Source organism: Podarcis raffonei, chromosome 1, assembly GCF_027172205.1.
Source record: "Podarcis raffonei isolate rPodRaf1 chromosome 1, rPodRaf1.pri, whole genome shotgun sequence".
Classification (NCBI taxonomy): domain Eukaryota; kingdom Metazoa; phylum Chordata; class Lepidosauria; order Squamata; family Lacertidae; genus Podarcis; species Podarcis raffonei.
In genome coordinates, this window is record NC_070602.1 from 63872352 (window position 1) to 63899755 (window position 27404).

The 27404-nt window shown below is 43.3% G+C and overlaps 1 long non-coding RNA gene across 1 annotated transcript; it reads left to right on the forward strand.

The window, feature by feature from the left end:
- The first annotated feature begins 611 nt into the window (after window positions 1-611).
- Window positions 612-3706, forward strand: LOC128402546 (uncharacterized). Its single transcript, XR_008327738.1, has 3 exons — window positions 612-667; window positions 2709-2782; window positions 3454-3706. It is a non-coding gene; the product is annotated as an uncharacterized LOC128402546 (long non-coding RNA).
- The last annotated feature ends 23698 nt before the right edge of the window (window positions 3707-27404 follow it).

Genomic DNA, 27404 nt, shown 5'->3' on the forward strand with positions numbered 1-27404 from the left:
AATTCTTGGCTTAAAAGCCTCCGCAACTGTAGACCTTACATTAAAATAACCATAGTTAATACACTCTTGGCACATGTCACGTTAGTATTAAAAATGCAGGCCCTTCAAGTGCCTATCAAGTATGATTTTTTTTTTCATAGTTCCCTCATAAAACGGTGATGGTTTAAAATGCAGAAATTCACTCAAGGCATTTTACAGGAAGAGATGCTGGGAATATGATTCTCTTATATCAGGCGCATGGATCTTTTTATTTTAGCTATGCTCCAGGTACATTAATTCTCTGATATGTTTCCATTGTGTGTGTGTGTGTGTGATCATTCCAGGTTTGCATTAGATTTGCCATCATTTTTGTTCCTGTGCATCGCCACACTTGAAATGCAACCTCGAGCCACGCATGCTGACAGACTCCATTAGCATTAATGCTGTTCTCTTATCTTGTGTGCGCTCTCTCTCTCTTTCTCTCCTGCCCCCCCTCGCCCCCTTTCTTGTCTGATGGTTCACTGACACAGTTGACAAGGCTGACACCGCCAATCAGCTTCTACTCAGCAAGGTCACTGTTCAGACTTGACTCGTGATTGGCTGCTGTGCTTCAGTGTGTTATTACTGTCTGATTTGATCGGAGGCAGGGGGTGGTCTCCAATCAAACAGAGAAAAGGTCCTGGAGAAGGTAATTAAATCCTGTCAGAGGCAATTATCGGTTCCAGGGCCGTGACTCTGGCACTGAATGCAGATGATCTGAAGCTCTATTCTTGTAGAAATTCAAGAGGGCTTCTGGCACAGATCAGTTAGACATAAAGGAAACAGCAGGCTTTTTGCAAACAATGCAGGTCTGCATTTTAACCTTTTTACACAGCCTTTCTCCCTCTCTTCTCCTGCCTTCTTATTCTTAGGGTCTGGCTACCTCTGAATACATTTTCTCTCTCTCTCTCCCCTCACATTCTAATTAAATTATTGACAGGGCTTCCTTTCCAAAATACACATAAGGACAAATTACAGGGGACAATGGCTTTCTCAAAATAGCGGCCAAGGAAAAGGCTCTCCACCAAGTCAAAATGAGTTGTGATTTTGGATCCTGTGCCTGAAGAAGCAACATGTGGAAGCTTGAGAGGAGTCAAATGAGGGGGCTCACTCTGACTATACACAAGCTGCAATCCTCTGCACAGTTACCTGGGAGTAAGCTCCACTGAAATCACAGGGAAGAAGGGGACTTTTCTCCATGTTAATATAACTAGGAACAGGCTGTAAATTTACTTACACGTTCTATTAGTGTGCCATAAAGAGCAGTGATTTTATCTTCAGACTGCCCAGACATCTTTTTGAAAGCTGGCGAATACAGCAAAGGCCACCTTATTTAAATCACCAAGGATCTGTTCGAAACACAAGTTGCCTTATTTGTTTTAGAAAAAGGATAAATGCTGAAGCTCAAAAACATCCTACGTTTGGGATAAAAAGGGGTGTGTGTGTTAAGATTTCTTCATAAAGTTTTCTTTTCCTTTAATAAATGTGCGCTTATTTTTATTTTTCCTGGAGATAGCACAGCTATTGCAGTGCTTTTAACTTTCTTCTCTAACTGGCTTGGCATTGTAGTCACAGTCCAGAGAGTTAAGTGTGTAGAAGTGAATGGGTTGGATTTATATTTGGCTGTGCTTTAGACTAGAGCCATTGAAATCAATGGGACTTAAGCCAGTCATCTAATTTAAGTCCCACTCTAAGCCTGACTAAATCTGATTCCAACCCAGCAGGTATAAGTACAGTGGTACTCTAGTACTGAACATAAGAGCCCAGCTGAATCAAACGAAATATTCATATATTGTTTGCTTCTTGTTTGCCTCAGCAGCAGTTGGCTGCCTTTGGGAAGCTCACAAGCAGGGCATGAAGGCAATAGCTCTCTCTGCAACCCAGCAAATGGTATTCATTGTCGTGCTGCCTCTGAGCGCGGAGGTTTTATATAACCCTCATGACTAGTTGCTGCTGATAGACCTGTCCTCCATGAATTTCTCTAATTCCCTAGCTAGTGATCAACCCTCTATCTCATGGAACCAAATGCAATAGATTTATTATGTCTTGTGTGAAAAAGTACTTCCTTTTGTTTGTCTTGAAGTCCTAAGGCAGCTCATATAGCAAAAATGCAATGGCTGGGAGCAATGGGTTCTGTCAAGCACCTCCTCTAAGTCCTGACACTGTGCCTTGGTTTGGCCCGGCCTGAGCTCCAGCCTCGCAACCTGACACTTCCGCTTTTCTATAACTAAACTGCAGGCATATAACACTCCTTGCAAGAATTATAACACTGGTTGTGCTAACTTTTATTCATGCATATGACCTCCATGGAGAAGGGAAATCAAAGCATTTTTTCTCTGTGCATTAATTTATTATCTGTGTATAATTCTGTGAACATTTCCGCCAGTGAAATATGACGAAGCTTAAAATCAAAGTTAACGAAAATGTCAAATGCTATTGAGTACTATTTGCATGGTTTTAATCAATATCCACAAACCTCCTTTGCCTTTCATGTAAGAACGAAGGATGCAAACAAATGAAATAGTTGTTTCTATCAAACGTCAAGGGCTATCTTTGATTCCCCCACTCTCTTTTCACATAAATTTCAGGAACCCACTATCCAATCTTGCGTTGTTTTCCCCTCTTCCCATACATGTCACACATCAAATTCATTTTGACAGCTAAACAATGTTTCCTTTATTTCATTATAGTTTTCTTATCTGGAGTCAAAGCTTCATGACAATTTCAAAGAAAGGAAAATAAAGAACGATCTTCTGGCAGATAGGTACCTTATTTTTAAGAGATCTCGTGCAGATATGTTGGTAAACACTCCAGCTGTGTTTGATTTGCTTTGAAGGCAATATCCAATTCTGATTGTTTTGCTAGCAAGTTCTGCTGCAAGTTTTGTGTTTATATCTCCCAGTCACCCATTTTGTATAACAACCACCACCACCACCCTAGAAGTAAAAAACCATATTGGTTATTTGGATCTTTCTCTTCATTCTTAGGTAGTTTTGGGTTACAATAAACAGCTTAACTAATTATCACACAACAACAGGTATAAACATGAGGCTGCCTTATATTCTAGCCATGTACGCATGTAGCTACACACTCTTTACACCGGTTGGACCCTCTTTTAGCCCAAACCTGCATTTGGGGACCCATTGCTTCCGCCGTCTTCTTTTTTTACCATGTAACTATAGTGGCAATATCCTGCCAACCTAGTAGTTCGAAAGCACATCAAAGTGCAAGTAGATAAATAGGTACCGCTCCAGCGGGAAAGTAAATGGCGTTTCCGTGCGCTGCTCTGGTTCGCCAGAAACGGCTTAGTCATGCTGGCCACATGACCCGGAAGCTGTACGCCGGCTCCCTCAGCCAGTAAAGTGAGATGAGGGCCGCAACCCCAGAGTCGGCCACGACTGGACCTAATGGTCAGGGGTCCCTTTACCTTTATAGTGGCAATGCTCCTGTCATGATCCATCTTATGTCAGACTGCAACCCAATATTGAGTCCCGTACCACCTGTTGAATATTATTGCTCTACACCAACTGGCAGCATCTCTCTCCAACACGTGACTCCACCACTACATTGCAGCAGTAATATGGTACAAACACATTAAGGTACAAAGCCTGGAGTAACGGAATGGGTTGTTTGGTGCCGAGGCTTGAGATCACCCTCTTCCGTGCCTCTCCAGGAATACTCACTAGTCTCTTTGGTAAGCATGCTCAGATTTCCTTTAAGAAAGTTATCACTTTATTCTTCCACAGGATTTCCATGGACTGAGCAATTTAGGTGTATCAGAAAACTACAGGGAGGAATTTAATATAGCGCTACGTGGCATATGCACATGTGGAATGAGGATCGCTTGTGCAAGGGACACCTCTCCTCTCCATGTTCGGCGGGGGGGTTCTCTCAACCCTTCAGAGCAGATTTAGGGGGCACAACAGGTGCTGAGTGAGGGGGGGGGGGAAGTCCCATTGTACGACTGGACCCTGTTCCACACACACAACTTAGCTGAATCCTGCCCATAATTTCTTTTCTCACTACAGTGGTACCTCGGGTTACATACGCTTCAGGTTACAGACTCCGCTAACCCAGAAATAGAACCTCGGGTTAAGAACTTTGCTTCAGGATGAGAACAGAAAGAGGCCCCATTTGCTAAAGTGGTGCTTCAGGTTAAGAACAGTTTCAGGTTAAGAACGGACCTCCAGAACGAATTAAGTTCTTAACCCGAGGTACCACTGTACATGAATGAGCTGTGGTATGACTTGACTTGTGCACTCAAATCCTCTTTTGTTGTTTTTTCTTGATTTTAAATAAACTGCAGATCCCTGTGGCGTCCAGATTTGGGAAGCTGTGGTTTGTCTAAACAAAGATTCATGTGAACAAGCCAGGATCAAAATGCCATTTCAGATCCTGGCATGTAAACTATTGATTCCCCACATCTGAATATTTCAAGGAACAGTGGCTTTTTTTTCAGAATTGGAAGCAGATGCTTAAAAACTCTGCACACTCCTGCAAAAAGAGGAAGGAACAGCCTGTGTGGCCAAGGCTCACTGTGGGTCATTCAAATAGTGGGACACCATGGTTTTCTGCTACATCTGAACCAACTATCTGCTAGTTAGCCAGTACTTTCAATGCATGGAGCTTGCAAAGCTATTACTTTTCCCCACCTCCAGCCATAAATATTTGGTGGTGGAAACTACGGGTAGTGGAGGGAGACATCGTAAATCAACATGAAACAGCATAAGCCTACTTAAACCTAAATTCTAGAAGTCCAGCATGTTTAAATTAATAACTTTAATAAAATAAAACATTACTTTTTTAAAAAATATATGCGCTAGGAGTCCAAGTGCTTGTTAATCATCCTAGAGAGCTTTGGCTTCCATTGGCCAGAACGCTGCCAGGTGGGAACTGGTTTACTTTTAAATGAGCAATCTGGCAAAATATTCCCTGCATGTTTTTCTTCTTTTAAATTTTGAGAAAGGGACTAGAAACTTACTTTAATAAAAATAAAAGCTAAACATCCAGAAAAAGAGGTTTGACGTACTGCTGAAGGTGGCAGGTCCCTGAAGCCCTGCACGTTCCACCTGGTTACTGACCTGCTCTAATATTATTGTTGCTATAAAAGCATTGATACCTTGTCTGCTCAGGGAACATATGGTTATTATTTTTCTACCAGATACAGTCAAGATTCTGCTGGTGCTGCAGCAGCAGCAGTAGCAGCAGACATTCCTGAAATACACTGTGTTGTACTGGACCAAGGTTGCTTGCATTGCTATGCAGGAGCCTCGCTGTTAAGTTCCTTTTATCTCTCCTTCAAAAAAGTGTTGCTTTGGTCTGGCTGTCAGGGCTACCGCAGGCATTTTTCAGCATAGTGACAGGTTTTCTGAGGTTACTAGCTGACCCCACTATTCTTCAGCAGCGCTATCTTGCTGTTGGTAGTGGTTCTTCTAACCCGAGTTTGATTGAGGAAGAGGTAACAACACCTGCAGAGCCTGTGAGAGAGGGTCACAGATGGAAACTGTTTCTATTGACTTTCTTCTCTGCAAAAACTTCTCTTTATCGACTGTGAGTTGCATTTTTTGAGAATGAGCTGAAATTCACATGAGCAGCCAGTGTTAGCTTCAAGGCTATCACACACTATCCTCTTCCAAGAGCTGCTTTGCTTTGCTGAAGAAAGAAAGAAAGAAAGAAAGAAAGAAAGAAAGAAAGAAAGAAAGACAAACTTGTTCCACTGGGTTAGGAAATTATTTTCATTTCTTGTATGGCAGTTATTCTACTTGGCAGTATCAACATCACTGCAGTTATTTCACTAATATTTCATGTATTAATAAATACATGTTAAACTTAGTGTCATTATGTTCCTTTCATTGGTAGTGGTTATTGTTGTGATAATATGGTGATGATGATTTCAATTTATATCCTGCCCTTCCTCTCAAAGGAGCCCAGGGCACAAAGGCCACACTGGCTTGTTGCAATCCTTTGGGTGCGGGGAGAGTTCATCATAAAAGTGGATGGAGCCAAAGTGAAGAAGCAGGCAGGTATTTTTACAGTATTGAAAATGACTTGATTAACCTGCACTAATTTAAAACAGCGCTAATAATGAAATTATTTTTTATTAGTGTAGATACTATTTTTAATTCACTGAACTAATTGACACAGGCTGCATTTACAATAACCTGGCTGTACAACAGAAATGTAGTTCTTCTCCATCTAGAATTGTTCATGCTCATTGTCAGCATACTGCTTTCAGTCCAGATTGATTATTGATTCCACAAAAGTGGATGTGGTTACTTGATATATGTTTCGAAGCCCCTTCCTTGATTCGGTTATCCATGCTTTTTCCTCCATGCACATGGCCCAGCTGAATGAATAAAGGAGTACTGTATAATAGAATCATAGTTGGAAGAGACCATGAGGGTGATCTAGCCCAACCCCCTGCAATGCAGATATTTATTTATTTTTATTTATTTATTTTTGCCCAATGTGGTGCTTAAACCCATGACCTTGAAATCCAGAGTCCCATGCTCTACTGACTGAGCTATCCGTGACTGCCATTTTCATATACACCTACCTACAATGTCATTAGCTGGACCATAAAGAAGGCTGATCGCCGAAGAATTGATGCTTTTGAATTATGAACCAGTTTATCAATTAATGATTTTCAGGGGCAAAAGAAAAAGGGAAAAAGAGCAATAGATCCAGATGGTGTGTGTGCGCACTGAAAAAACAAGTACTTTTCTCCATTGATTCTAAAATAAAATGTCATGTGGGTCTGAAGCCTTATTTGAAGAAGCACTAATAATGACTTATTTGATTGGCATGCACTCATTTTAAAAAGCATTGCATTGGGGTCTTTTGCTGCATTTGTAGTTACATACTATTATGAATTGGGGTAGGTGCAGGCTCTCCATAATTCCTGGGTTTAGTAAAAATTAAAATTAATCAAGGTTTGATTAAACTTTGCCAAACACCAAAGCCTCCTGGATTTAGTTATGCTAAGGAGCCAAGCCACCTTGCAGGTGCGGTGATGGCCCATCACAAAAACCATCAGAGGGCAAGACTGCTAGGCAAGGGGCTGTGGGGTCCTTTCTTTTCTGGGTATGAGTGGGCAGAGGCAGAGGCCAGGTTTAGGGTTGCAACTTTGAATGGCATAGGCTGAAGGAAGGTCCTTGGAGTCAGTTAGCAATGAAAAGATGGAAGAACAGAACTCCATGTGAACTAGAGAATATAGGCTGGAACAAAAAGACACAGAGGGTGCCTTTTTGCTGTCCTTTGAATCCAATGCTGCCCTTATAGGGGAAGGCAGATCCTCATGGGATATGAACGCTCTGCAATCCCTCCATCTAGGTGCAGGTTGTATATACAGGCGTACCTCGGAAGTCGAATGGAATCCGTTCTGGAAGCTCATTTGACTTCCGAAAACATCTGCAAATCAAGGCATAGCTTGCAATTGGCTGCAGGAGCTTCCTGCACTCAAGCGGAAGCCGCGGAAGCTGCGTCGGAAGTTTGGCTTCCGAAAAACATTTGCAAACTGGAACCCTTACTTCCAGGTTTGCAGTGTTCGGGAGCCAAAACTTTTGAGTCGCAAGGCATTCGAGAACCAAGGTACAGTGGTACCTCGGGTTACATACGCTTCAGGTTACAGACTCCGCTAACCCAGAAATAGTGCTTCAGGTTAAGAACTTTGCTTCAGGATGAGAACAGAAATCTTGCTCCGGTGGTGCAGCGGCAGCAGGAGGCCCCATTAGCTAAAGTGGTGCTTCAGGTTAAGAACAGTTTCAGGTTAAGTACGGACCTCCGGAACGAATTAAATAGTTAACCCGAGGTACCACTGTACATGTAAATAAAACCCTACACAGCGGTACCTCCAGTTACGGATCGAATCCATTCCGGAGGCCTGACCATATCCCGAAAAGTCCGTAACCGGAGGTGCCCTTCTGCGCATGCACGTGGCAAGATTGAGCACTTCTGCGCATGTGTGCGTGGCGAAACCTGGAAGTATACACTTCTGGGTTTGCTGCGTTCGCAACCCAAAGTTTACGCACCCAGAGGGATATGTAAGCAGAGGTATGACTGTGTCATAAAGACACAACAGTCTCTGCTGTACCTCATTGTCTCAAAAGGGAACCCAGACCCTGGTAAGCATGCCTGCAATGCCTGGAATCTTGCACATTGGAGTGTCGTGTAACAATACACTAATTCCAAAAAGCACTGCACTGGGTTCTTTGCTGCATTGAGATAACTAGAGATACGCCCCCCCCCATCACACATGATATGCCAGTGCTGTCACTCTCTCACACACAGACAATCCTACACAGGCAGACAGAAAGACAATCACACACACATATACAAGAAAATCAGTCCCTCCCCCTTCTTATGCTTCATTTCATCTACCCCACTTTGCCTTAGTGCCACAGCACTCCAGCAAGGAGGGGATAATGTGAACTGGATTCCCAGCATTGTGCTGGGATGGGCAGAAAGGTTCTTTCAGCCTCACAATGGGGATGATCATTGCTCTCCCTACCTGCTCATCAGACGACCCATTTAATGAGCAGAGAGTGAGGGTTATTTGTACTTCCATGTGGAACTGGTCTGGGTGAGAATGTATCAATCTCTCCACCCAGCTCAATGCCCTGGAGAGGATGACAAATCCAGTTCCCTTGAGAAATCCAATTTTCACTTAAAGAAAAACCTACTAGTTCTTGTGCTTTTAGGATTTAATAATTTTGAGTATGTAGTGGAAAATGTTTCTAGGAGAATCTTGCGCTGCTGAGCAAACTTCATCAACTCCCATCTGCCTTCAAGCTTCAACGTAATTAGAACCAAAATGTTTGCAGAACCAAAGTTTGCATTCAAATTTATGTATGCCAATGGCTTGAGCCAACCTCTAAATCAGAATCAGAAGTTCAGACCCAGGATTTCTTTGACAACTGGGAAGAGTGGGTGGGGGAGCAAAGCGAGCTCTGGGTTTACATTTACTGTAACAGGGGAAAAGAGAGCCAGATGTGACTGTCATCAAAGCCCTGAAAGATTATTATTAGTTCTATTTTATGGAGCATCCTTCCACCAAAGAGATCATAGCCCCAGACTCATAACAACCCTATCATGCAGACCAGGCTTTAAGTTAGTGAATTGCCCAGCATCACCTAGTTAAATTTGTGGCTGAGAGCCAAATTGCACATTAAACAGAAAATCCTTGATCAGATCTCCTGCCATCTTTGTATTCTCCTAAAAGCAGCTGTGAGGGGGAGCAATTTGGATGAGGGCCATGGTACTGGGGGAAGGGGGCTTAACTCTACTGCATGCTCATTTCCCAGGGCAAAACATGCATGCAGTCACAAAACTGGTGTTAACTGTTAAAGTGATAACTGCACTGGTCGCTGTTTTGCTATCAGCCCAAGTTCAAGGTACTTTGTGTTAATCCCACAAGGCCCTAAGAAATTTAGGCCCGAGGTACCTTAGTGACCATCTGATTCCTTATGCTCCAAGGATGCAGGTGGCGCTGCAGTCTAAACCACTGAGCTTCTTGGGTTTGCTGATCAGAAGGTCGGCAGTTCAAATGCCCTTGAGAGGGTGAGCTCCCGTTGTTCTGTCCCAGCTCCTGCCAATCTAGCAGTTTGAAAGCACACCAGTGCAAGTAAATAAATAGGTACCACTGCGGCGGGAAGGTCAACAGTGTTTCCATGTGCTCTGGTTTCCGTCATGGTGTTCCGTTGTGCCAGAAGTGGTTTGGTCATGCTGGCCACATGACCCGGAAAGCTGTCTGTGGACAAACACCATCTCCCTCAGCCTGAAAGTGAGATGAGCACCACAACCCCATTGTCGCCTTTGACTGGACTTAACCACCCAGAGTTCCTTTACCTTTACCTTACCTTATGCTCCACTTCAATGGCTAAGATCCTCTGATGAGACACTTCTAGCGGTTCCCCAAGCCTCTGAGATTTGGTTTTCGCCAGGGACCAAGTCTTTAATGTGGCAGACCCCATCCTGTCAAACTCCCTACCAGTAAATAGTTGGCAGGACCCATTCTTTTCTCCCTTCCAATGCCTTTTGAAAAACTTTTTGTGTAGACAGGCCTTTTCCACATGGTTTCCCCGCCTTTCAACCTGTCAGTATTTGTTTGTATTTACAGAGGTTTTTAATGATGCTTTAAGGCTATTTTTGTGGCTCTTTTGTTGATTTTTAACCTTATATGTTATACTCCACCTTGCTATAGTTTAATGAAAATGTTGAGTATACATTTGTAAAAATAAAGAAAAGAAACTACAGGTAAAAAATGCGTACCTGTATATGGCTCTATGTGCCTAATTCATGAGGGCCATTTGCACGTGGCACAAGAGAAAGGGCTAAACCCTTCATTCACAAGAGCCATGGCCCCAATCCAATTTGTGGCCTGTGTGCTGGTTTTAGGAAAACAAAACCACATATCTCCTACATTTTGTTTTGGCCTAAGCAGAAATGTTTACTTAAGTTTCCCACATCCAAACATAAAACTCTACCCGCAGCACCACAGTGACTCTCCAAACATGAGACTGGTCTGTGAGGGCATGACATAAAACCTATTAACTACCCTAAAACCCATTTTTTCTCTCACTATGTTTCCCTCTCTTTTATTTGTCTGTCAAGAGTTCAGAGAAATTGAAATAGAAGTGGAGATTGAGATACCCAGTTCTTTCAGATTATTGCATGTTTGCCCCCTGAAAGCTTGGGTAACCTGGAATGTGCCAGCTAGGTTTCTTGATAGTCTAAATGTCACAGTTACCCACATAGTGACTTCCCCTCTTCCTCTCTTTTATAAAGAACTGTAGGCTTATCCAAGTATCCAGTGGCCTGAGCATGTCATCGGAGTGTGAAAACAACATACGATTATAGTCCTGCTTAAAAAGAATTATACCAGTTTATGGTTATCAGGCATGGATATTTTATGACACTGTGGCATTAGATGCAGGGTAGCCAATGCGTATAGTACATGTCTCACCATTCCTGACCAAGCCCATGCTGACTGGAGCTGATGGAAGTTGTAATCCACAACATCTGCAGGGTGCCTTGTTGGCTAGCCCCTCTCAACTATCATAATCAGTTTGAACAAACTCACAGGGAAATGGAAGCTAAGCAGCAAACTACAGCACGACATGAGTATTCAAACAAGCAGGCTTAACCTGTACCTTAACTTGTGCCTCACCCCAAATGCAGAGGAAATCCATCACGAAAAAGTGGATAGTGATTTGAATAAAGTTTGCATATGCAAATTTATATGCATAGATGCAGATTTAGAACAATTCGCTATACTATTTACATGTCCTACTTTTTTCATTTTTTCTGAAAACAACTTCTTCTTCATCTTCATATTCTTATTTGGTGATCACTCATAGCCGAGTAAGATTGTCTTCCATGAACACAGTCTTAACGGTGAGTCCATAAGTGCCTGTGGAGGCCAATTCTGGATCCACATGTCCTTCCACAGTGGGGACATTGGTTTCCAGGTGGGAGTTGATCATGGTGAGGTTTTGCCAAACGTGCCTTCCTCTTAGCACATTTCTCCCTTTCATCCTGATTTCGAGCGTCTTCAAAATCCATGAAAACAACAGCAACAACAACAACAACAAATGTTTCAGGGTTGGGAGCAGGAAAAACCAGTTTCCCCCTGAATTTTTCCAATTTTATTCTGGGTTTTCACATATCTTCACTATGCATAGCTGTAATGGTTATAGGGGTTGCTCGTGCGTAAGTTGCCGCCACTCTTGACGAGGTTGCCTGGTTAAACCTTTTCCTGGCTGGACAGCCCTTCACTTCATGGCTGTTTCAGTCACTAGCAGAATCCGTCAGTGGGCGTTTCTTGAACCTCTTCCAGCATAAAAGTTCTTTGACGCCAAGTCTCCGCCTACTCTCCCTGCGCGGAAGTCTTCTGTGCAGGGTGGGTGTGGGCAGCAGAGGACCCGTGCTCTCCCCGCTGGTCTCCGGCGAGGAGTCCTGGAGCACCCTCTCTGATGCCCCCATCTGCCCCCCTTTCTCCCTGGTGTCACGCTGATTTCCTTCCCCAGCCGATGAGTCCCCTCTCTCCCTGCTGGGCCCTTCTCCGGCATCGCTTGGGAGCCTTGCCTCCACTCCTGGCTCCGATGTCAGTTCCCTGACAATAGCATTTCATTCATACTGATACCTAACTATAATGTAGTGTGTGTGTGTGTGTGTGTGTGTGTGTGTGTGTGAGAGAGAGAGAGAGAGAGAGAGAAGTAATCAATTAACACAGCTTGCTGCATTGTTGGACTATCCTTGGGGATGTGGCTATATGCCAAAGTGAGAGCCTGCACATCAAAATTCAAGTAGTATCAATTGATAATGAAGACGGACACTATATACACCTTCTGCTGTTTATTTCATAGATTTAATGCTTGGACACTGAGGGCCAGTTTATATAATTGTGACCCCATAAGTAATCTGTGGGATTGCTCATACTTGTGGACAGAGTACATGCAAGGAGAGTGACATTTAAAGTAATCTTATCATGTGGGCAGCCCATGCTCTATGCATCATCCGCTCACCCGTACAGCTATTATGTGCCCAGAGGGCTTTGTGTCCAGTAAGGTTCTCTTAACTACTGGTCTCTCCCTCTATCTACTACCACAGACAGCCAGGAAGACATTTCTTTTTGTACATTTCTGGATTTTCTTCACTTGAGAGACATGCATCTGCATGCATAGTTCAGGGATCATAAGCAATTTTTTTTGTTGTTTTTTTGTGTAAATATTTTTTATTCATTTTCCAATACAAAATTATACAATCAAAACATCTTATTTATCACCAATTTCTCCTTTTTGACTTCCCTCAGCTTGTCTGATAATCCTCCGTTTTAATTCATAGGGAAATGTTTTGAATGCAGAATGTTCCAGGTTCAATCCCAGGGGTCTCCAGGTAGGGCTGGGGAAACCTTCTGTAAGACACCCCGGGAATTTGCTGCCAGTCAGAAGAGAAAACATTGAGGCAGAAGGGCCAGTGGTTTGGCCAAGGGCAGATTCCTCTGCTCCTATGATTTGGAGTTATGAGTTACAAAACAGTGGTATAGGAACCACATACACTTTGTCTGCAGTGCATTGGTAACCCCATCTAGCCTTTTTACAAACTATATCTTGATATGGTATTCAGCTAAGTTTTACTTAGGTAAGTGCACTGAAAAGAATAAAAATGACTGAGGTTCATTAATTTCAGCGGGTTTACTCTGAACAAAACTTAAAGGGAAAGATAAAGGTACCCCTGACCGTTAGGTCCAGTCGCGGACGACTCTGGGGTTGCACACTTATTTCGCTTTACTGGCCAAGGGAGCTGGCATACAGCTTCCGGGTCATGTGGCCAACATGACTAAGCAGCTTCTGGCAAACCAGAGCAATGCATGGAAACGCCGTTTACCTTCTCGCCGGAGTGGTACCTATTTATCTGCTTGCACTTTGACGTGCTTTCGAACTGCTAGGTGGGCAGGAGCAGGGACCGAACAATGAGAGCTCACCCCGACGCGGGGATTCGAACCGCCAACTTTCCAATCGGCAAGCCCTAGGCTCTATGGTTTAGACCACAGTGCCACCTGCGTCTACTCTGAACAAAACTTAGCTGAATACTCATCACAATGTCTTAGCATTTGCTAATGCTGCCTGTGACAGGCATTTTCAAGGCAGCATAGACTGATGGAGGTGCATGTTTTGGGGGTGGTTTTTTTTTGAAGTTGCTGGTTTGCAGATGTACATGCCCCCACCAAATGACTGACCTTCCAGCCTGGCTGATGACCAGGAAACAAAGGACGTCCACCTATTTTCTGCATGCAGAGCCACTCCCACCACCACCACCCACGGTGAAGGTGGGGCAGAAAGGTTGCCAAAGGTGACAACTGCATCAGAGGGCCAAACACCACAAAAATTGAGTGTGGCGTGACCATAAAGTGACTGCCCAGCCCTGCACACACAGATCAGTAGATGAGAAAACTCCCCTCCACCCACAACTTCTATCTGCCTTTCTGAAGCGACAATTTGCTGTGCGCTATTTTAAAGGGTGCTGAATTAAATGGGCTGAATTAAACGTCTTACCTTTCCCCCCAAACACTTCCCCCCCACATTTTCCAAAGGTCAGCTACAGCAGTCACCTCCCCTTCTGTATTCACTGCTTGCCTCTATCATTCCATCTCTCCCGTACCTCATTATCTGCCTCTCTCTTATCTTTCTGTCTGGGTCTCTCCCTTCCTTCCTGTTAGAGAATAGAAAAATAAAAGGGTACTCGATTAGCAATGCAGTTTGTGCCAGAACTCCCTTGTCTCGCCCTCCAGGGACTTCCTATCTAGCCATTAACAACAACAAAAGTGGTGAATACCAGCAAGTGTATGTAAACAACAGAGAAGCACTCACTTTGCCCCTTTGAAATGGGGCAGCACTCTAGCGGAGAGGGAACACTTTTTCCCTCTCCATTGTGGTGCTGAGGTCGCCCTGGTTGCAGCCTGATGAAGCCCAGGGCAGCCGAGCAGAACAGGGTGCTCACTGTAAGGAAAGATCCTGGGACAATGAAAGTAAGATGGCAGGATGCCTGGCTACTAGCACTCGTCCTCTGGCTTCCCTCCTCTAGTGATCATCAACAGTGCTCAGGGATTATCAGAAGTGAAGTTCTGCTTCGAATAGTGCCTGAGAACCAGTGGTGGCTGCTGAATGTTCTAGTAGCAGAAGCTGGAGGAAGAGTGTTGATCACGGACATTGCACAATGTGTCTTTCCCCACCACAGCTGCAGAGGCCACCAACAAAATATGTGAGTTGTGGAAAGGGTCAAATGAAAATGCTTGGGAGGATAGACCTGGCCCACAAGCCAGGAGTCTGCTATTCCATTCCTAAAATATGCCAGCATTATTATCCTCCATATCACAGATGTGGGAGAGCAGGGAACTGAGGCTGAAAGAGAGTGGCTTGCCTAAGGCTACCTACCCAGTTGACCACAATGGGGAGATTCAAACTGGGACTTCTTTGATTTTCAACTCAGTCTCTTGGCTCCTATGCTACAGCAACTCCTGCAAAAACCAGGAGTCATGTAGTGGGGCCAGATTAAGACCTTTAGAGGCTCTAAGCCAGGGGTATCCAAACTTTTTCCAAAGAGGGCCAGATTTGATGAAGTGAACATGCATGAGGGCTGACCAAAGGACTATTTCCTAAGTTGAGATATTAGTTTGTTCCCCAATTTGATTAGAGTTCAATGCTTCCATTTGCTGAGAACTCTTAAGCTGAATCCAGTTTAAGGTAGGGATGGGTGAGTAGAGAGTGGCTAGGAGCTGAACACATTTGATAGGGTGGCACATTAAAACCCACAATGCTCCATAGCTACTGGACAATGGAAGCTTGCAACCTTATTCTATTGAGGTCTCTCAGCATGCTTGAAGTAAGACATTTGTTTAAGTTCCTTGCTGGATCAAGGCTTTACTTCTCATTCTCTGAAATATCAAATGACTTCAAGTGGCTTTCACTTCTGTTTTCTTCCTGAGCTATCGTGTGATATTGCCCAGGGCTGTTAAGTAGTTTATGTATGTCACTCCTGAAGAGGCTGAAGACTACTGATGGGGAAGCAATTTTATGTATAGTTTATCTTCCCAGTTAATCCAAGTAGACACTGCACACTTTGGGCCCTACATGAATAAAATACAATAAGCCACGGTGGAAAAGTGCAATGGCACTACAGTGAACATTGGTATAAAAACACCCCACAGTTGGCTTTATAATGGAGAGACTACTGGAATGAATGGAGAGAGAGGGAGGGAGGGAGCTTATAAAACATGTTGACAGACTTTGGGTGCTTTTAGATGGGAGTTTATTTGGAATGGGGCTGTAAGTTTTTTTACAGCACCCACCAAACATCCCCCATTTATTTCCTTACTTCATTTATTTAGACCATTTCTATACCACTTAATATATGAAACTATCTATAAGCGATGTACAGAAAACTAAAACAACAAATGTTACAAAAATGCACAGTGTTACATATTCAAACATTACACCACCACTGGTGACCTCATGCTTGAGGTGGTAGATTATTTTGTCTACCTGGGCTCCACCATAACCAGCAAATTCTACATTGATGCTCAGCTGCACAACCGTATTGGCAAGATAACTACAGCAATGGCCTGCCTCACCAAAAGGGTTAGGGAGAATGTGATGCTAATGAGCAATACCAAGTTGAAGATCTACCAGGCTTGCTGCTACCATAGCTCACCTGCCATGAGCTATGCCTCAATGTCTTCCACATGCGCTGCGTCAGGAAGATTTTGGGCATTACATGGCAGGACAGACTCTCAAAAAAAGAAAAGAAAAGAAAAGATGTGCTTTCCCAAGCCCACATTCTCAGGATATTTTCACTTATGTTTATTTCCACCAACTGGCACATGCTGAAGGCAGGTCCAATTTTCAGTAAGCAAGTTCAGCGAAGCTGTGGGCAGTATTCTACTAAATAAATATTTGATCAGAATGACTTCCAATGGTGCAACAAGACTATCTCCCCTCTCCTCCCCCCACACCTGCTCCCTACCACCCACAAAACAGCTCTGGAGGGTTGGGGAAAACCCCATAACAGATTTAGGGGGTGAGTTGGGAAGTCAGATTTCGACAAGCAGAAGCCATTCCATTCACACAAAGTGCCACTTAGCACTATGTTGAATGCAACCTTGTGATCGCAAGATCTCCATACAATGCATAGAGGGGATTACCTCAGACAAAGTATTATCAGCACACTGGGAATATAAAAAATAATAATAGGATGGAGGACTTGTGTAAGAACTCTGCTACTCAAGACCTGTGTAGTAAACTTTCTTAAAAAGGAGCACCACCAAATGAAAATGGATGGTCATCGCTGGTAGCATTTGTTATACGCATATATCCTAGTTGTTTCTAGTCATTTTATGTACTAGAATCTTAATTTATATATTTATATTTAAGGACAGTTGACTCTCTCCTTTCATTTTAGATACTGAAAATAAGAAGGTATTGGTTCTTGTACAGCTACCAATGCCAGAATATTCAGTGTACTAGGAGAAAGGCATGCTATTGAAAAATATGAACATATTCATGTGGCATATTTTGCAGTGAACCTACTCTCAAATAGAAGCATATAAAATTTGACTCATTTGTGAAAATGAAAGGTATACATACAAACCTATTTATTATAAATAGTATAGTAACGCTCTCAGATACAGACAATATAAAAGTTGCAGAGAGAAAAGGATGTGGCTTTCTGATTTGAAAATAAAATTGAAGTTGACATCTGCAAAGGAATTACAAATTAACCAAAGGGTAGCTAAGCTATGCTTTGGAAAAGGGTAAAAAAGTTATCTGAAAAGCAAAGTAAAATTTGTTATGTATTGTTGAACTTTTTCCCCAACTCCAACACAAATCGGTAAAAAGATTTAGTTTCTCTCCAAGCATTTCCAGCTGAACTGATCCAAGCACCTAAACCAATTGTAGAGGTAGCCCTGTAAATGCAAACAAGTTCAGTATTGATCTACTGTAGAAAAGAGTTGAGCCTGAACACTACTGTGCCACAAAAAGAGGAAGTAAGCTCCATTAGAAGCTTGCTTTTCTATTATATAGTTCTTCTAGGGGTAGTGAGTTCAACGACAAAGCTCCTTGAATAGAGGCTGTACACACAGTAAAGCTTTGGATTACATAGAAAAAAAGAGGATTGCATAGAAAGAAAAGGATAACTCTGGGGGTGCGGTCCCATGGTCCCTTGTGCACACGGAAGGGCTTTTGATTGAGTGGATGCCCCCACTAATGTTAGAGTAGGGCAAGGGATTTGTGCCCATTCACCTTCCTTCCTGTGGTTCACTTGGCTCCAGAGTGTTGACAGACCCTCCCGAGTGAGGTAGGAGGGGACAGGAGGGAGAATTCACAAATACTACCTCCCCCCTCCTCTTCCACTAAAAGAAGTGTCCACTAGAAGGCCTTCTGTAGACACAAGGGCACTAATTGGATTCAATCCTAGACCATCCCGCTTCCAAGTGAAGCAGAGTATTCACTCACTGGTCAAAGCACTCAGCTTTACTTAGAAAGATTCAATATAAGCCTGTCATCCTGCTCAAGTTGGAGGGACCTTAGCAAGTTGCTATCACTTAGCAGCAGCTCTCCAACTGCAAAAGAGGAATAATTGTACCCTCCTGTACAAAGAGATTGTGAGAGCACAAATGAAAAAGCATCTGATTGAGAAGTATGGCCGCACAGTGCACCAGTCTTAGTCTACCCATCAGGCCCTCTCTCTGCTCTGCTTCAAAAAGCAATTTAAAGGTTTGGGATTGCAGGGGGAGAGCAGGATCATAAAAAAATACTCCCCCTGCTTCTTCCAGAATTCTGCGTGGGGGAAATTAGGATACAAGCTAAAGGTAAAGGTACCCCTGCCCGTACGGGCCAGTCTTGCCAGACTCTAGGGTTGTGCGCCCATCTCACTCTATAGGCCGGGGGGCCAGCGCTGTCCGAAGACACTTCCGGGTCACGTGGCCAGCGTGACAAGCTGCATCTGGCGAGCCAGCACAGCACACGGAACGCCGTTTACCTTCCCGCTAGTAAGCCGTCCCTATTTATCTACTTGCACCCGGGGGTGCTTTCGAACTGCTAGGTTGGCAGGCGCTGGGACCGAGCAACGGGAGCGCACCCCGCCACGGGGATTCGAACTGCCGACCTTTCGATCGGCAAGTCCTAGGCGCTGAGGCTTTAACCCACAGCGCCACCCGCGTCCCTAGGATACAAGCTATTATGTGCAAAAAAAAGAGAAAAGCGTAATTAATAACGAATGGATTTTAAATATGTCAGACTTAGTTTCCCTGCCCCCTCAAATCTTTTTGCAAATCAAATTTGCAGTGCAATCCTATACATAGCTGCTCAAAAATAAGTCCCATTGAGTTCAATAGGAGTCACTCCCAAGTAAAATAAATACAGAATTGCCATCTCAGCATCTCTGGAGCAGGGAAAGCTAAAAAGACAATCCCTGCCACAGTTCTCAAAGAAGGAAGTGCTTATGTTTGGGAAATGCATGAAGATTAGTCCTGGGACACCATGGGAGGAAAGTAAATGTTGTGGGGACGAGACTCTGGTGCAGGCCTTCTCCGCAGCTTTATTTGTTGAATTCGTTTTCACTGGCAACAGCCTGTTTCATCTGTGGAAGATGCAGCTGTTGAAGGAGGCGCTTGCCTATAAAAGCCCGCACAAATCTTGGTCATGCCACAGAGCATTTTCTGTTTCCTTGTTCTGTTTCCCTGTATTTCATATGTCCTAGCTTAAGATCTACATCAGATGAAGCATCTAAGGAGTTCCCACTTTCAGATACTTGTGAGATAAGATTAAAAGTAAAACACTTTGAATCTAAAGTTCAGGAAGTCCAGTATAATTGCACCTTTTACATCCTGCATTGCACTCCAGCAGCTGAATTCCATAGCTCCCAAGAGCCAACTTATAGAGATGCTGTGCTGTTTGATTTGGCACTGCTCAAGGACCTTGGCAGATGATCAAATAAGGGGCACAGAAGAGCAAGAACAGCCTTAAGAAACTGTCTGGGCTGCTGCTGCTGCTATGACTTTTGTGGAGCGAAAAAATATCACAAAATAGCTGTGCCTATTAACCAGTCATGCATTTCTCTGGCTTAACTTTTTTATCTCTCTGCAAAATAAATGTGCAGCCTGCTCCTCTGCCTATTTACTTAGAAATAAGGCCCTCTGGGTCCAGTGGGGTTTACTCCCAAATAAGTGTGCGCAGGATTAAAGCCTAAACAGGTTTGTTCTGTGGACCTCCTTATTCGTTTTACTAGCGTCAAACTCTGGAATGCCAGGAGATTTGGTTCATGGTCCTGCTAAACACCAAAAACAGTTGCAGTTTACAACCCTACTTCTGTATTTAAGTAAATGTTTACCTTAAGATAAAATGTACCTTTTTTCATTTCTTTTCCGTATGAACCGTTTGCCTTAAATCTCAGGTCTTGAAAGCATTCCATACAATCTGGCCTAGATATCATTTTACCTAGTTTAGAACTCGGGGGAAGAATGCAACATGAATTAGATGGAATCTTTTTATTTTAGTTTAGTTTTATGTGCTCATAAATATTCAGAAACAAAATACTATGTATGGTCCAGAGGGTCTCATTGCTTGACAAACTTTTTAGTATTAACAGGACCTCATAGGGCACTTAATCGTACACGATATATAAAGCTATGTCGGAAAAACTCCAAGCATGTTCTCTTTGTCAGCAGTGGATTAGATACTCCAAGAGTAAGGAGAAGATAGATCCCAGAAGCACACAGGACTCAGTTCTCAGGGACAATTCAAAGGTTAGCCAGACCACTTTCTTGACCTTCTTTCAGCCAAGTTAGGTGGTGCAGGAATGCAGGGCCACAGTTCAGTGATGGGGCTTATGATTTGCTTATAGAAGGCCTCTAGTATGAGGCATAAATCATACAATTAGCAATTGTATAACTGGCTTTTCAGAAAAATATTGCAGGTGCGGTTGGGCTGACCCAGGCTGGGATCCTGGTGTGGATGCTAAGTGAGGTTTAATCCTAGGTACCCTGCTGCAGTCCCAGTCCAGATTGCACACACACACACACACACACCCTCACTATGCCTATTTGTGTATGGCCGGGGGGAGGAACACTCCCATTTGCTCCCATGGGTGCCTTATCCTTATGCAAATTGCAGCTATGTAGGGGTGGGTAGACCAGGAGCACAATGGGGGCCAAAGGGTGAATGCCCCCTGTCAGGTTCCAGATCAGGGATGCTGAACTAGCAATTTATATTTAGGAAGCCAAAACGGCCAATCACATGTTTTGCTTCATACATTGTTTCAGAAAGTATGAATTAGGTTTGCATTAAAATGTGAACCATGATGGACCAATGGCACTATTGGAGAGCCAGTGTGGTGTAGTGGTTAAGAGCGGTAGTCTCGTAATCTGGGGATCCAGGTTCGCGTCTCCGCTCCTCCACATGCAGCTGCTGGGTGACCTTGGGCCAGTCACACTTCTCTGAAGTCTCTCAGCCCCACTCACCTCACAGAGTGTTTGTTGTGGGGGAGGAAGGGAAAGGAGAATGTTAGCCGCTTTGAGACTCCTTAAAGGGAGTGAAAGGTGGGATATCAAATCCAAACTCTTCTTCTTCTTCTTCATAAGTGCATGTGCTCATTTGAGTGTGGACATATAAACAAAGAGAACTTGCCAGCTGCCATCGCCTTTCAAGTAAAAGCTGTGGGCTGCCTCTTGTTATTACCCAGGCAAGCTGGAGGAACAACTATTGCAATCATATTGCCTCCAGCTAACTCAGAAATGATCTTAGAACCCACTCACCTGAATCACAGTAGTCAGCTATGCATACATGCATTTGTGGGCATCTATACACACACACATTACTGAGAATTGTGCTTAACCTGGATTGGCTAGAACCTTTTGTGAATTGTAACAACCACCACTGGTCAGTGATTCCGATCATTGCAAAATTGCTGAAATTTGGAAAATTGTCCCAAGATTCACATACTGAACAATCAAAGCCAACTGGTGGGCCACATGCGAAGCAGGGATTTGAAAGTGTGGATCAATCCCATGTCTGACCCAGACTAATCCAGGATAAACCTAAACACTTTTAAGTATTTTTATTTTTATACTGCTTAACTGCGGTGAGAAGCAAGAATGGACTTCCCCCATTCTTTCATTTGCTTTCATTGTGGGGAGAAGGGATATTATAAAATCCTCAAAATACCAGGAATGTAATTAGCTCCTTTTAATCCTTTAATGCTTCTTGGGAGAAAAGCAATGACAAACCTAGACAGCATCTTAAAAAGCAGAGACATCACCTTGCCGACAAGGGTCCGTATCACTACTGGTTTTCCCAGTAGTGATGTATGGAAGTGAGAGCTGGACCATAAAGAAGGCTGATCGCCAAAAAATTGATGCTTTTGAATTATGGAGTTGGAGGAGACTCTTGAGAGTCCCATGGACTGCAAAAAGATCAAACCTATCCATTCTGAAGGAAATCAGCCCTGAGTGCTCACTGGAAGGACAGATCGTGAAGCTGAGGCTCCAATACTTTGGCCACCTCATGAGAAGAGAAGACTCCCTGGAAAAGACCCTGATGTTGGGAAAGATTGAGGGCACAAGGAGAAGGGGACAACAGAGGACGAGATTGTTGGACAGTGTTCTCGAAGCTACAAGCATGAGTCTGACCAAACTGCGGGAGGCAGTGGAAGACAGAAGTGCCTGGTGTGCTCTGGTCCATGGGGTCATGAAGAGTCGGATACGACTAAAAGACTAAACAACAACAATCCTAGCCTTCTTGGGTGCATGTAATAGAAAAAATAGCCCCGCCACCTTCTGCCTACGGTATCTGCCAACTCCACTGTTGTTCCAGCTCCCCAGTCCCTTTAGATACAACTATAATCTGCCAAATATAGGAATTAGTCTGACTTTGAAACCATCCCACCCTAGCAGGAGTTTATTCTCAATGGGGCAAATAGAAATGAGATAGAGAAATAAAGGTTCAAATCTTGCCAAAGTCCATGGGGACTTTATTGTTCCGGTTACGCAGATGCCAGAAAAGACCTAGCCTATCAAGCTGTCTAAGAATACCCTTATAACAGTAGGACATTCCTAAAGTTTGAATAGCTTATCAGCATCCTTGATAGGAAAGACACTTGGGTGGAATCTACGCACATATAAAAAACGCTGTGCAAATGTTTTTTAAAAAACGTTTTGAAAAATATATTGAATTTGCCATAGCTCACCATCGCTATCTAGTGTCACATTTGTATATTGCACTTTACAACACACTCAGAACGTTTTATTTGCAACTGTGTAGCTGAGTACTTAGAAAGTGGCAATCCACAAGGAGTTACAAATGCCAACCCTCGTTGGAAATGAGCTGGCTTAATTGTGGCTTTGTTTGCAAGCATCCGTGTTGCTGTCACATGTCTTCAGAACTGATCCTCCAAGGCAGCTATAGCCACAGTAATATTTTTGGTTTAAAGACAAATTTCTGGCTAAAATCTTCTCCACATGTTAGGCTGTTTGGACGGTAAACTACCTACCCCTTGTATTATATGCCTACTTCACAGTTTTGTTAGTTTCTTTGTCCACTGTGCTTAGGGAACATAAATCCAAAGCTTATTAGTTCATTCCTCCCCCTCAAACTTGGCTGAAGAGAGGAATCCTGGGTAATAGAGCTCAGAAACTGCCAGAGCAACTAAGGAATGGCTACTGGTAGTGACCAGTTACAATTCTCCTTTTTTTTTTGGCAGGGGGAGGGACTCATACAAAAAGAGGGCATGCCAATAATTAAAATCCCCTGCTCCTGGATCAATATGCTTAGTTCTCACAGATATGCAGTAAGGATAAATGAGATACAAACTATAAAGCATTTTGCTTGCAGAAGAGTTATACTGAGTGTGAATCTCCGCAAACATTACTCTAATTGTGGAGGATAAGAACTCTAAGCACCTGAATATCTATAAGCTATAAGGGGTGGTATGAATCCACAAGGATTTCTGAGCTGCCTGGAGGCTTTTCCCAAAGATTTGGCTCCATCCTCTCCATACACTCCTGGGTTTTTGGAAATTTGAAATGACCTATTAGTTTTGACTGGCCTTCCCTGAATAACCTGGTGGTGTTTCCTGAATTGAGGTTGGAATACTGTGTTATGGAAGATTGACCGTTTTGAAGATTGACTTTGTGGTGGCGAGGGGTGTTGTTTGTTCTTTGGTAATGCTGATTTCTTATACTTGCATTTTTATTATCGTAAGCTGCTTGGTACAGGATGTGCCTGGAGAAGAGGCACAGACTTAGTTAAAGTTAAGGTGTAAACTGAAGCTCACTCTTCCCAGGTTTGTTGTGCAACAGAGGCAAATGAGTTTTTCAGAGTCGAGACTGCAGACACCTGGTTTACATTAGTACCGTGCAGATGTAGTTCTCCTTTGGGTCAGTTCACATGCAGCTTTTGGCTGCTTTCTTAATCGATTATTCTGACTTATAATTCACTTGCTTAAGGATTTCTGCAAGCAATGAAACTCCAGAATGTACCTTTCCATTTGTAGGTATAGTTCTAGTACTCAAGCTCCTGGGATATGCTCTGCATTAATCAGATGAATAAATCATGCCTATGTATTAAGAAAACATCCCAAAGTTGCCCAAAGCTCCCTGTTGAAAGTGTGATAGTGATCATCCAGGCATGTAAGTGTAAAGCAGTGAGAGTTTTCTTGGGGGGGGGGGAATGAGGACATGCATACCCTCCAACATTTCTCCAATAAAAATGGGACGTCCCATTCCATAACGATAATTTTACTATTTAGACTCCACACATCTCACTGGGTTGCCCCAGGCACTCTGGGCAGCTTCCAACTTATATAAAAACATAATAAAGCACTAAACATTTTAAAAAACCCTTCCCTATACAGGATTGCCTTCAGACAGCTCAGGGGTCAGATAGCTCCATACCCTCCAGTGTGCCAGTGTGGTGTAGTGGTTAAGAGCGGTGGACTCGTAATCTGGTGAACCGGGTTCGCGTCTCCACTCCTTCAGAAGCAGCTGCTGGGTGACCATGGGCTAGTCACACTTCTTGGAAGTCTCTCAGCCTCACTCACCTCACAGAGTGTTTGTTGTGGGGGAGGAAGGGAAAGGAGAATGTTAGCCGCTTTGAGACTCCTTCAAGTAGTGATAAAGCGGGATATCAAATCCAAACTCTTCTTCTTCTCCTCCTCCAACATTTCTCTAATGAAAATAAGAACATCCTAAGGAAAAGTGGAACTGTGCTGTCGAAAACCTTTTACCACCCCAAGCAGCTGCACTACTTGATCTGAGAGGCGTGATATCTTGTAGTGTTGCAGAAGATGATGCATCACACCCCTTAGCTCAAATGCACCTTCATTGGCACCCCTAAAAGTATTTTCTCCTCCTATCAACAGCTTCGGTTGCTTTTGTAGTCATCCTGGCCTGATACTACTGTATATTAGCATTAGAATGCATGCTGATTTAGAAGGGTTGAGTGTATCCAATAAAAACAAATCAAATTCGCATAGCATTTAAAAAAAAATACTGCAGATTTCATTGTTCAGAGGTAAGCTCTATGACATTTAAGACACTGGCATCTCCCACATACTTCTTTCTGAGGCAGGAGGATCACAGGCAGAATGTAGGCTCAGTCCTGATCTTTTAAAGAAATTGCTTCTTAATGGAATTGACTTTCTTATGCATTAATGACTGCTGTTCCTCCTGAAATATAACACGGGTGACAGAGTATTCCTTGTCATTTTTTGCTGCAATATGCAATATCGATTCTAATCTAATGCTGGATCTTTGATCTAGCTAAGTGCAGTGTGAATCCACAGATCTTGACCTGTAGCTCAAACATTTGCTCTTCCTTTTTTAAAAGTATATTATACGCACAAGCTCATTGGCATTCAAGGGGATTCCCTAAATAGCAACAATTATTACAGATAGTTCACCCAGGTTTTGTACTGGGTTCAAGAAGAGCACTCCAGAGAGAAGGACTAGGGACTGGTTCATCTGTTCTGGTTCTGCGATTTGAGACACTAAACTTCTTCTGAGATCTTAGCAACACAAATGCAAGAGTAAGATGGTACAATATCGAGCCATGATGCTTCCCATTGCAGATGGGGGAACCCATGTATGAATGCTCCTGCATTCATATATTTTGCTCACAAAAGTCAATGAGAAGGTTATAGGGTTGCCATATTTCAAGAAGAAAAAATGCAGACACCCCCAAAGTAGTTGAGCTTTATTAACAAAAACATCAGTGATTTCTTGGTTTACTTGCTGAAGATCCAGGACAAACAGCCACCTTGCAGAAATCCATCCCACCCACCCCACACCCCCGGAAGTATGGCAGCTCAAGAAGAACGCATATCCTTGGCCATAACAGATTCTATGCGCTGGATGTGGTTTTCAAACAAACAAACGAAGGAGAATCAGAATCAGAAGAATCTTTATTTGCATCAACCACCAGCCATAGCAATAAAATAAAATACAATGTACTGAAGATAGAGATGAAAACTATACAAAATACATTCTGGAGGTTTACATCAATAATCAAATAATAGATCTTACTCTAATTGCCCCTGCTAATTTATTTATTTTTTTCTGTTTTTGCTGTCACCTGGTTATCTTGATCTGATAGAAGAAAGGACACAGTAGCAATCGTTGAGCAACCTGTTATATAACCTCACTCCTCCAATCTTTATAAAGAGTGCAAGCTAGAAGCACATGAGCTACTGATTCAATACTGCCATCTCCATTTCTGCTGTTTTCCCAGCAGAAATTTTGAAATCAACACTCAACTACAGCTGAAGGCAGTATATTTAAACCTGTGTAAGTGAAAGTGCTTCTGTTTTTTGGAATTCTGTATTTTGTTAAATTTTGCAAATAGGGTAGTAACATATCAAAATGACTAGGTGGATACCATCATACCATGGACAAAATGTCCTTCTTGTGGTCAAATTATTCTGCCGCTCAATATCATATAGGCGCTGTCTACTTAAATTGTTTGCTTTACTGAAGCCCAGTGTTAATAACTGCCGTGGTGATAAACCAGAAAAGTAAAAGTTTTTGGTTGACTATTTTAGTCCAAGCGCTCTCATGACAGTCTTGTGATACTAAGGGTAGTAGACCGGTGGGATTTAAATTTAGCCGAAGCCAATCATTAAATGTCCTACACCAAATCTGTAATTCAGGTACCCCTGCCCGTACGGGCCAGTCTTGACAGACTCTAGGGTTGTGCGCCCATCTCACTTAAGAGGCCAGGGGCCAGCGCTGTCCGAAGACACTTCCGGGTCACGTGGCCAGCGTGACAAAGCTGCATCTGGCGAGCCAGCGCAGCACACGGAAACGCCGTTTACCTTCCCGCCAGTAAGCGGTCCCTATTTATCTACTTGCACCTGGGGGTGCTTTCGAACTGCTAGGTTGGCAGGCGCTGGGACCGAGCAACGGGAGCGCACCCCGCCGCGGGGATTCGAACCGCCGACCTTTCGATCGGCAATTATCCTCCAAGAACAATGACTACAGGATTTGGAACACAGGATGGAACAGGAAAAAATTGCCTTAGAAACTTAGACTGAACCGCTTCTGTAGATTCAAGGTGAGTGCCTGTTCAAACCTGAGCCCCATATAATAACTGTGCTTTTAACATTTCAAGTGCTGATGGTGTGTGATTGGAAACAAAGGAGAACATTTGAATGATTGATTCCAGCAGTCTAAAGTTGCACCATTCAAAGTGAAACTGTACAGCAAATGCCACACAATGTGAATCTGCTATGTTTTTAGCATGGCTCCTCTTTGGGACACAGCCTCACTGCCATCCAAGCTCACAACGATATTTTCTAGTCTTTAGGTTTGGGGACAGAATTACTTCAGCCAAACTTGT